Source organism: Scleropages formosus, chromosome 15 (assembly GCF_900964775.1).
Source record: "Scleropages formosus chromosome 15, fSclFor1.1, whole genome shotgun sequence".
NCBI classification, from domain to species: Eukaryota; Metazoa; Chordata; class Actinopteri; order Osteoglossiformes; family Osteoglossidae; genus Scleropages; species Scleropages formosus.
In genome coordinates this window covers 16,560,778-16,571,869 of record NC_041820.1, presented here as the reverse complement: position 1 = coordinate 16,571,869, position 11,092 = coordinate 16,560,778, and positions in this window count along the sequence as shown.

Here is an 11,092-nt window from a genome sequence, read left to right as displayed (position 1 = left end):
TGCAGCATCTCTGCCTGCTGGGGGCTTGTGGGACCAAAGAGGATGAATCAGCTGCTGACCTAATTGGACCGGGTCTGATTTGTGCACTGTGTAGACTCGATCGTGCAGTGTTACTCCTAGTCTACCCAATCTACTCAATCTACTCAAAACCACCACTTCAGCAACACCGCAGTTGAGTAAAGAGTTGCTTAATTCATTTATGCATGAGTATCGCACTGGCCACTGTTAAATACAGTACTTGTCAAGGAAATTGTAACCAAGGGGGAGTGGTTAATATTGATTTTTTTTCAGAGTGTTAAAGAACTTCTCCCAGGACACTCGCAGGAAGGGCAGAAGTTCCCCAAAATGGTGCGCAGTTCCTCCTGTGCTACTCTCTCCTTATTAATGTTGTGCAGTCTTTGTTTGGCATATAGAGTCTTGCATGAGCCATCATAAAACATGTGGAAGGAGGGAATCGGAACAGGGAAACCTAAAGGCTGGCAGGGTGGTTGGATAGTGGGTGGCACAGCGAGTAGCGCTGCTGACTCTCAGCGCTTGGGTGGTGCGAGAGAACGTGGGTTCGATCCCCGCTCAGTCTGTGTGGAGTTTGCATGTTCTCCCTGTGTCTGCATGGGCTCCCTCTGGGTGCTCTGGTTTCCTCCCACAGTCCAAAGACATGCTGTTCAGGTTCCCCATAGTGTGTGAGTGACACAGAGAGTGTGTTCCACTGATGAATGGATGAGTGACCCAGTGTAAGTCACCGCGGTGAATAAGATATGGGGGTTGATAACACTACATAGTATCCATCGTAAGTAGCTTTGGAGAAAAGCGTCTGTCTGCTAAGTGAATAAAGGTACTGGAATTATTTTTGTGAACACTGCGGACGTTGCTTGGTTTAGGTTTTTGTATAGCGGTATTAACAAAGTTGCAGCGCGTCAACGCAGAAGACGGCTAGTTGTGCCGTAACCAGTGGGTGGTATTTAGTAATTGATTAAAAAACATTAAAGAGGGAAAAGTTGTAGTGATTTGAACTGTTACTTCCTGCTGTAAAATCAAGTTGGGTGTGAAAATATCCCTCAGAACAAGCCCTGTTAGGTGGCCATTTGTCACTGATAAATGCAAACGGAGCTCCAGTTCTGAGGCGATATGAGCATATTGATTTTCCAAAGAGGAGGCTATTAAACATGATTTATAGATACTTTTCTCATTCTCTCACCCTTAAGCCCAGTTTAGCCACTCAAGAGCCCCACCATAATGTCGAGGGTTGCGAAGAAACTGTGTGATTTACACACAGCACCGCTGAAAGTGGAAGCCAGTTTGCAGCCTGGCTCTGCTGCGATGGCGGCCTGTCAGTTGAGGAGCCCAGGACTTATGATGTGTTTGTCCACTGGGTCATCCAGCCAGCTGATGCGTAAATTTACGTTCCAGTTCAAGGTCTTAGCCTCAGTTTTTGTGTGGAGGAACCCTCGCTGTTTGGGTTTCCTTATTCGTGCTCATGTAGGAAAGTCGCATTTCCCCATGTTGGGCAAATTCTTAGCATTAATTATGGGAAACGTTGAACTGGAGTCGATAATGAGCTATTTGTGGATGTTCTGTCCGCTGTGGTAACGGCGAGAGCTGCGGACCTCTCTTGTGTTTCCTTGCTGAGGGGCAGTACTTTTTGCTCTCTGAGCAAACTAAAATTAAATGTCAAATAAGCTATGGGGCGGTGAGTCATTTCCATTTGCAGGCTTGTTAAAAATTTGTAATTTTTTTGGTGATGGTTTAGTTTTGAAAGCAAATTTGCCACGCTGGAGAAGTTGCTGTGTTCGAAAGTGGGCCACAGGTGATGTAGTGGTTATACCCGGTGCCTGTGGATTTGGACCCAGGTTTGAATCCCAGCCTCCTCCTGTAGTGCCATTAAACACAGTACCTACCCTGAAAGGCTACAGTAAAACTGACTGGCTGCATAAGTCCCTTTGTAGAAAAGTGTCACCTTCATGAATAAATGTAAAACGGCCCTCTGTGTCGCAGCACTTTTTTTGCCAGTTACCTCGTCTCCCATTTAAGTCCCCACATTGCCATACTACTGAGTTTTGCAAATTGAAAAGCCGGCGGCATGTCCGATTTCCTCCCCGTTGGCATTCTGTACTCCCAAGAGCCACGCAAGGAGGTTCTGGTTATGTTCAGAGGAATGAAGGACTAAGGAGGCTTTGGGAATTTACAGAGGCAGCAGAGGACCAACAGAGGCCCTGGGCCTCCCCTCCATATTCACCTCCATGCTCTTTGTGATTGCTTAGCTACTGAGAGCTCGCTCAGTGTGCATTAATTAGAAGTGCAAACAGACTGCGACCTGTTGAAATCCATATTACTGGCAGTGGCGTTCAATTAGCCTTGGTAAATAGGCGCTTCAGCTGTTAAAGAGGCCCTTATCAGCCCCATTGTGTGCCTGTGGCATTAAAAGGTAAGTTAACTCGGAATCTATGAACCGACGTGTGTCTCCGGCAGCTCTTTGTTTAGCCTCCGTGCTGGCTATATGGTGTGTTATTTGCTTTTGTTTGGTAACATTCCATCACTGTTGTTCCAGAGAAAGGAAAGAAGTGTTGTCATTCAATAGGCTGAAGGACGTAGTCTATGGATGTGCTGTGCTGGAGCAAACTAGATTTTCTGGCTTAAGGAGAACCTCCGACTGAAGCCGAGAACTTGCATCAGGGACACGTACGTAAGTAGCACGGTGTATGCCTGTTAGTGACTGGACGATAAGTAGACGCATCAGTTTGCTGTTGGTTACAAACAACTTGATGATGATGATGATGATACTAATTGCACCCTAGCGTAGCACCAGGATGTGTGAGGAAGTCCCATTCTGTCCCAAGACTTCCTATATTTGTTGATTTGTGACACTGGGTGTAGATGACGTATGCTCAAGGATAATGGGCCATCTGCTACCAGACCAAATTGGAAGGCCACCCTGCGGTAGGTTTGACCTGTCCTTCCTGAAAGCCGAAGAAACTGCAGCTCGCAGATCCTTCCTCGCAAGCGTAGCGTCTACTTCTGGCTACTCCCATTCCTGAAGAGCAATAAGAAGGATGATGCCACTTCTCAGTCCACAGAGAACTGGGTAAGGAAAGATCCTCCCTTTGAACTGAGGCAGGGAAGCAATGAAGCACTCAGACAGTGTTTTGCACTCTTGTGGAATGGCTACTAAATGGGCTGTGATGAGGGAGTCCTCTGAGTCTGGAAGCTAGTGGACTGTGTTGGATGACTGTACAGGCCTCCTGAGGCATTTCTATCCTGACACCGCATTGATCCTGCACATCTGATTCAGCAGTGTGAATGTCATGCTTCAGAGGTGGTGTTACACCTATTGAAGTTTTAACCTGTCCTTGCTGAACGCTGCTGTTTTACATGGATCAGGGGAGACATTGATTCCAGTTTTTAAAAAAAAAAAAAAAAAAAAGGTGTATACCTCTGCTGGCTTCAAACAGGTGCAGGCCGTACTCAAAATGTATAACATGACACTGCTGGCAAATGAAACCCTCTTGTAAAACGATCAAAGGCCAGTTTCTTCAGAGCTGATTGTTTTTCCAACTTGGTGCCAGTAAGTGAAAGCGATACCATTTTTTCAGTCCAAGCTGTGTTTTTCAGTCCAAGCCTAACATGTCCACAGTCTCCAAATGCAGCAGAGCATAGAGAGAGCACCGCGAAGCAAACAGCTTGATCGAGCAGAGCGGGCAAGAAAAAGTGGTACATGAAAGGGATCGATGGGGAGAGATCAATGATTTGGCAAGGGATTAAGAATACTACAGGGAGAGACTTGGCAGCTCCGAGCATGCAAGAGGGAGCATCGTGTCTGTAATCCCACTGCCCTTACGAAGGCCTGCTGCTGATACAGTGTCCTGCTGGCCCGCTGCTGGCCTGCCTCTAACATATTGCTGGGCCACTGTTGAGTGTGCTACGGTTGCCATCAGAATCGCATGAAAAGAAGTGCTCTACAAGCAGGTACTATTACAAAAAAGTGTTTAGATCTGGTTTCGCTGGGTTGACGTCGAGCTGGGCAGCGAAAATATCTAGCAACAATTCCACAACAAATCATGGCAGAGCTGACAAATTATATATGCGGTACATTTGTATCATTGGAAAATGGGCTACGAGCAAGTATCAGAATGCTTTATTTAATATTTTCTGGCAGGGGTGCTGAAGGTCAAGATTGATTTACTTGGAATGCATGCATAATTGATAAGCACACCAAGTTTACTCACATAATTGCATTGTATGCGAATTGACGCAAAAAGTGAAAACGCGAGACCAGAGAAATGTCACACAGAAAAAATCACAGAGCATTTTCAGCATGCATCCAAACATTGCAGAAATTGCCCAGGGCACGGTGCAGATAGGCCGCCAAAATGACGACATGTCAGCTTTGGTCATTCTCTTGGTCCATTGTACTCAAGTAGTACTCTGTAGTGAATTCTCTTAGCTTCTCCCCATAGCACAACACGTCTCTGCACAGTGTATCAATGCGCTGTAGATATCTCTTGGTATGTTAATGCTGTCAGTATTAAATGGGCTATACCGAAACTACACGTTCGCATTCGCTTTGTTTGGGTCCTTTCTGAAGCCCGAGGGAACAAGCGAGCAGCAGTTTTGGTTGCCATGGAGACAGATCCGCTGGCGTTGCTGAGACATCTTTTATACACCAGGTCCCAGGAGGCTCCGAGTTTGTCTAACTTTAAAAAAAGTCCATCTAATTATATCACAGTGGCAAGCATGTCCTTGCAGCCACAACATGAGGAAAAAATGTCAGCGAGTCATTGAAACCCATGGTATAAATCCATGGTATAAACAACAACATCTAAGCAAATACTTGAGGTGCATTTATGAGAAGTTTGGAACATTAAAATGGGCATTTACAGGCTATTGACTAAAGAGATCAGCATTTAAATGTTGTATATGAGTCGAATAATTGTGAAATAGTGAAATGAAGATGATTTAATTAGCTTGGTGAACCGGCTCATATCCAGCTGTCCCTTGTTCACCACCCCCGGGAGCTCAACTCTAAAAGATCTCAGGCGACACAAATTCAGGGTCTTTCAAGCTCTCTGTGGGGACTCAATTATTTTAAGTCAAATTAGCTAACAAGATAGTAAATGAATGGATGAATGTGACCAATGACCTGCTGCCCAACACATATTCCCCATTATTTTCCGCGTTGGTTTTGTGAAAAACTACTTGCCTCCTTGCTGATTTTCAGTTTTTTGACATTAAAATTTTGAAGATCTTTTAGTCTCTTCAATTATTGGTATATGAATGAAGCCTGAGCCAAAAAAAAGTCGTTTTTAAGTAATTTACTTGATGTGGATGATAAAAAAAAAATGTGCAGTCATAGTTGTGAAAAAGTTATTCCATCTTTACATTCAATAGTTGATTGTATCACTTTTGATGGCAATGATTACAACTACATGCTACTTGTAGGTGTTGACCAGGGTCTACCATCATTGTGGAGAAAGTTTCCCAGATTGTGTGTCTGCAAAATATCTTTAGACCATCAAACGTTCACCACTATTCTTCACCGTTGGCAGAAGGTTCTTAATTTGAAATGCTGTATTTGGCTTTTCCCAGAAGTAATGGGGCCCCTGTCATTGAAATAGTTCTACTTCTCATTCATCTATCAACAAAGCCTTCTTCTTGAGGTCATCAATGACATCCAGGTGTTTTTTTTCTTTTGGCAAACTCTAGATTATTTTTTTCTTGGTATTTATAGTAAGTAACAGTTACCCCAACCACATCATGTATCCCATTTTGGCACAATATCTTTCTTATTGTGGAGTCATGAGCATTGATTTGAGCTAAGGCAAGAGTTCTTTTTGAGCTTCTTAATTGGTTTTTACACCTTACTCTTACAGCCACCACTAGGTAGATTCACCACTATTCCAGACTTTCTCCATTGAGGAGTATGGCTCTGACCGTGATTTGATTGAGATTTGAAACCTTAGAAATGGCTCTGTAAATCTGTCCTGACTCATAGGTCTTCATGCAACTTTTCTGCATAGGTCTTCAGAATTTTCCTTGGAGCATGTGCTTTCATGAATGTTTATCTTTTGCTAGTAAAGTAGTTGTAATTTACATTCAACAGGGTGACCCAAGCCAGGCCTAATTATGTCCAAAATAAGGATTATATATACATACATATGTATACACACACTCATTGTGTCTATGGAGTGCCATTTAAAGTTTCACATGATCACTGTGCATATCGTACACTCAAGGATGTGACAGGATGATTGACAGTACATCCATCACTTTGAAAGTGTAGCAAACCTGTGAGCTGTCATCCCTCTTGTTTTGCCTTTTTAACCATAAAAGACTGATGCTGAGTTATTGTAAAGTACAGCACAGGTCTACCTAAGTGTTTGTGAGCACGTCCCCAAAATAATCAAACACGCCTTATTTGTCCCTCTAATATTATATCCAGTATAAGTCCAATAGTGTAAGATAGGATGGTACTTTATGTATCCCTGTAGGGAAATTCACACATTGAGTGCTATTCCTAATATTTTTGGCCTCCCCAAATACCTGACAAGTAGTTATGCCATTGAAGTAAAAGTAAAAAAGTGAAAGTAGTAAAGTATTACCTAAATAAAGTGTTTTCTTCAAATTCATGCAGAAATGTTTGAATACTATAATTTTTATGAGTACCCTTCTTTGTTCCCTCTTCAGTGCTGTTTTTAAAGGAATCCATTCAGATACATCTGCACAGTTTCTGTTTAACTGCTGTCAGATGCTTAGCTGAAAAATGTGTGTACATCTAGATTTGATATCCAATCAAACAAAAACATTACTGATGGGGGGGGGGGAACTGTTTTAAAAAAAAAAAAAAAAAAAAAAAAAAACCTGTGTTGACCCCTTAGGTCTAAATTTTTGCTCTGTTATAGTGCTGAGGTGTGAAAGTCATGTGAAACATGCCAGCATATGGGAATGCGAACACTGTTTACCATGGTGACTGTTTGATTTAGGAGCAGAGGTGTTGTGTGTTAAAATTCTGAGTGTTAAACTGTTTGTGTTAATTACACACTTCCCTCTGTTTACACAATGACATCGAAAGCTAACAGGTATATGCTGTGAAAGTGCGCTTCTTTTTACAGGTTAACAGATATAGGTCAAAAAGCAAGCTTGTTTGTTTAATTTAACACCTGTAAATCATGAAACCTTGAATATGTATTGAAGTTAACAGGTACTGCATAGCTCACAAGGCACTGCTTAATTCAGTGTTTTTTTTTTTTTTTTTTTTTTTTCCTTGCAAGGTCCCTTTGTCATCTTAGGGTTAGGATGTGTTGACTATTTTCACTTCACTGTTGATTTGATTAGCCAGTCATGGTAAAAAGTAAAAAAATTATTGTGGGGTTTCTGAGTGATGTGGGGAGGCCCTGTGAGTCATACTGTACAACAAGCCTGAGCGATTGCATTGGAGGAACGACTGCATTCTTTAAACTTTTGCTATTCCTACCACTGGAAGGGTTTTAAGTTTAGTTCTGAAATGTTAAAAGGCATTCCATGTGAACTGATCTTCTTTGCCCAAGGAACAGTTGCTGAAAACCCATTAAACTTCAAACTTAACTAAAGAAGTTAACTTTTTGCTGAAAAGTTCTTGTTTCTAAATATTAAGTCAAATGCTGTATAAAATAAGTGAAAATTATAATCAGTTGGTCATTCATTGTTTGTTCCTTTCCAGGTAGTTTCTAAAAGTATGAGGACAAACTATTTGAGCCCAAATACAGCAGTCAATGTGAAAAGCTTTCTTCAGTCCATGTTGTCTGCTGCCAGTGTGGTGGTGGTAGGTGCCGTTGAGTTAATGTCAACTCTTGGTGAACACTTAAATTGATTATCTTGAGAAGCTTCTGTCTTCCACTTGTGTCCTTAGTGATTAAAAAGGTGTGTGTTCCTTGTCGCTCCGAGTCCATCCATTTGGGTGCTCGTTGTTGTCTTCTTCTTCTCTTTCCTTCGACGTTTCCAAGCATTACAGTCTTTTCGGGAGAATCCCAAACCTCAGTCTCATCACTTGTGCTTCTCATGAGTGTTTCAGCCTGTTTTGATCCAGAATCCATGCCTTTGTTTTCCTGCCAGTCCATAGCGTCCTTAAAAGTCTCCTCTAGTACCACAGTTCTAAGAAGACTGTTCTCCTCTTTTTTCCCCAACCTTCACCCTCATATAACATTATAGAAAAGAACTGTTCTAATCTTTGTCCTTGTGGATAAATCAGCACATTTGAAGACCTTTTACAGATGTTTCATTGCAGCTCTGCCAACTGCTTGTCTCCAGTCTACGTCTTGACTGCTAGATCCCATGTTGTTCATCACTAATCTCAAGAGGCGGAAGTTGTCAGCAGCTTCTGTGTCTTCACTGTCAACACTAAGGTTTGCTGTTATTTGTTGTTTTTGGCTTTTTGCAGATTTAATCATAGCCCCATTTTGTCACTCTCCACCTTGACAGTTTTAATAAGATTTTTGAGGTCTTCTTCATGCTCTGCTGTTAATGTTTGTTGCCAGAATGCACTTATCTGCTGTGCTTGTACAAAATACATGCTGCTGATTTTTGTGCGCAACGTTAATGTCCCTGAAGTTGTTTTATATCCATTAAATCCCAACCTCTTCAGGCGAAATATACATAGATCAGAGTCAGCACTTGATTCATCGTTTTAGATCAATCAACCACAGAAGTCTCTGTCATTTTTTTGCAGATTGTCCTTCAAGTCTGAGTTCAGGCACCAAGTAGCATCTGTAGATGGAGTCTTGGTTCATGGTATTATGCTCTAACTCTAACCCATAGGTCTGAGTGAGCAAGCTATGTGCAAAATATTTTAGCACATTTCTCCCAGACCTCAGAGATCTTGGTCTCTCCAGCTATAGAGTATCAGCAAGATTTGTCTGAGGTGACAGGTGCTCTTTATTACATGTTCTAGAGGGCCTTCAGATAAGAAGGTCATTAGCATTGTGAACAGAGAAATGACCCTCTTGTGAGGGCCGTCATGTGGAAGGCTATTAAGAAAGGTCACTGTGACCTACAGATGTTCTGAGATGTTCTCCTGTGTGGCCAGTGTGAACTAGCAATCTGTGCTTTCTGAGAATGCTCATCTGGGTCAGATAAAAGTCACACATAGAAGGACTTGTGGAAAAAAATGTAAAAAAAATATAACGTGTGACAGCCCATGGATGTCTGTGTGGAAAAATAGAGGTTTTTTCCAGTGCTCTCCTTGGTGAAGTCTGTCATTGACAGCATCCTGTCTGGGGTTTTCATCTGTAGGAAACATGTAAACCTCGGTCAAGCTTTGAAAGCAAGTCAACGTGAAGGCAGTCCTTCTTCATGGCCTCTGGCACTGAGGTCTGTTATTGTGAACCAGTGCATTAAAGCTAAAGGAAATTGAGTATTAAAAATGTGAATTTCCTGCTCTGGCTGACATTGTGCAGTAGGAAGAACAGCCAGTATTTATTTTAATAGCACCTGTGACAGAATTTCACATCCAGAACATTTATCCTGTTTGGTTTTCTCGGCTCAAACTTGTGCAGAGGAATGCTGAATGTACCCAAAATGATGGCATTGACCTTGACTGTTAAATTTTTTTCACCGTTGAATATAAATATACAATATTGTGAGGAATGAATATTTGTTATTAATGTTCATCTACAGATTGCTGTGAATGGGCAGTGTAACTACAGAGTGCTTTAAGCCAAGAAGTTGTCTACCATTCCGTGACCTGTGGTTATCTCAGAAGGGTTCCATTTTACCTTGTGTGGTTCATAGTGCTATTTTAAATGTGAACTATACTTTTTCTGAAAACATGAAAGCCTTCCACCATTTTCACTATCAGGTGGAGGGAATAGGGTGAAAATCTCCCGCTGGTCTGTTTTAATGCGGTGTCCAGACAATCTGTGCAATGAGGCCTGCCATCTGTATGTGCTGTGATTTATTGGATCTCTATCTCTGCATTGTGTGAGCTGTACATTGGGGTAAAAAGCACTGCACTGTGCTTCCATGTCTGTGTAAAAGGTGGACTTGGCAATTATCCAGCATGTCGCTGTGTCTCTAAATACAGTTCATCCCCTGGCGTAGAAGAGGGCATAAGTATGCTGACAATAATTCCCCATTTCTATTCAAATGGCTGTCTGCCTTCCCCATGTCTGTTTGCATGGAAGATATATCTCTCTTCCCTTTATTAAATTACATTTTTAGATTAATAGATCACTTTAAATTGGTTGTAGGGCTGTAATGGTTCATAGAAAAAATGGTGATCAAGTGAATGTCACCATTCAGTAGAAAGCCCTGTTGAGAGTTAACAACTTTACAAAATGGATAAGGTCATGAGTCAACCTCCCTTCTGTAGTGGCAATAAGCTCCGCTTCACCTTATAACTGCTGCTTAACTCTAGAGCTTATGTGCACGTCATATCTGTCAGATTGTGCACATACTATATATGCGTATGTAATGTGTTTATACAATTTGTATTATTAAATAGGTTCCTGCTATTTTCCTATGTGCATGTCTCAAATGATCAGCTCTGTGATATTTTCCTGATGCTGGTGCTTGTATACACAATTATCCGCAGTCTTATTTCTTCTTGTAGTTATTATTAAATCAAAGAGGCAAAAAGAAGAGAAGTCTGTCTGATGTAGTAAGTTGCCCATAAGGCAGACTGTCGCAAAGCAGGTTTGTAAAGTCCCTAGAACAATGTAAAACGGAATGTAGATGTTGATTGGGTTTCCTTTTTCAGACCTCCGAGTGACCATTGCGCTCAGTGGTGAATGTGAGATACTTAAGGGATTTTGTACCAAGTTTCCCCGACTGTCCAATGCGACAGAATCAAGGGCAGCTTCCTCCATCTAACCAAAAATAGCATTGTGCCGTTTCAGCTCCTCGCTCCAGAGATGCTGGGGAAGTAGCGATTCATACGGGCTGCTGCGTCTCTCTCTCCTGATGCTCCCTTGGGTGAGGAAATCTCCCCTCCGGGCATCGTGGGGAGTTGCTTTCCCGTGGCCGAAGGCCTGCCCCAAGAGTTGTCCGGGAGGTTGGAATATAACTCGAGTAGTGCTCAGACATCTGTGGACACCACAAGCAGGACCAGGGAGCTCTGAGTGCCTCC